Raw genomic sequence first — 888 nt, 5'->3', positions numbered from 1 at the left:
ATGATCGCATCCAACATGTTTCCCCGTCTTCGTCCCTTATGCTTGCCACTCCCAGGTCCGCTCCAAAGACGATTCTACATTCTCACTACCATTACAACCGTTCCCTAACAATGGATAATGTCCTATACTACTTACTCTCCCGCTCAATCACGGAGACGAGTTTTCCACGGTTTCCACCCCTCCCTCCATACCGCAGCAACACGAGTTTTTTCCACCCCTTTCAGAACGCGCTCTTCGCGCCACAAAGCCGCCCCAAGACGCGCGAGCAATGAGCATCGAGCTTAAACATATCGCAAACGTCAAACATAATATAACGGGATTAATATATATCGCGCACGTGCGACATGTTTGTCACAAGGCGCAAAAAATAATTATAAAAGGAATGCAACACGAGGACTTCCCAGGAGGTCACCCATCCTAGTACTACTCTCGCCCAAGCACGCTTAACTTCGGAGTTTTGATGGGATACGATGCTTTAGTGTTGGTATGATCGCATCCGACATGTTTCCCCGTCTTCGTCCCTTATGCTTGCCACTCCCAGGTCCGCTCCAAAGACGATTCTACATTCTCACTACCATTACAACCGTTCCCTAACAATGGATAATGTCCTATACTACTTACTCTCCCGCTCAATCACGGAGACGAGTTTTCCACGGTTTCCACCCCTCCCTCCATACCGCAGCAACACGAGTTTTTTCCACCCCTTTCAGAACGCGCTCTTCGCGCCACAAAGCCGCCCCAAGACGCGCGAGCAATGAGCATCGAGCTTAAACATATCGCAAACGTCAAACATAATATAACGGGATTAATATATATCGCGCACGTGCGACATGTTTGTCACAAGGCGCAAAAAATAATTATAAAAGGAATGCAACACGAGGACTTCCC

General features: G+C 48.2%; 1 non-coding gene across 1 annotated transcript; it reads right to left on the bottom strand.

The window, feature by feature from the left end:
* Positions 1–379: 379 nt before the first annotated feature.
* LOC123179347 (5S ribosomal RNA) lies at positions 380–498 on the bottom strand. The gene has a single exon (XR_006490298.1). It is a non-coding gene; the product is annotated as a 5S ribosomal RNA (ribosomal RNA).
* Positions 499–888: the final 390 nt, after the last annotated feature.

This window comes from Triticum aestivum, unplaced genomic scaffold (genome assembly GCF_018294505.1).
Source record: "Triticum aestivum cultivar Chinese Spring unplaced genomic scaffold, IWGSC CS RefSeq v2.1 scaffold28305, whole genome shotgun sequence".
Lineage (NCBI taxonomy): Eukaryota > Viridiplantae > Streptophyta > Magnoliopsida > Poales > Poaceae > Triticum > Triticum aestivum.
Note: the sequence above shows the minus strand (reverse complement) of the source record. Positions and strands in the feature narration are given on the sequence as shown.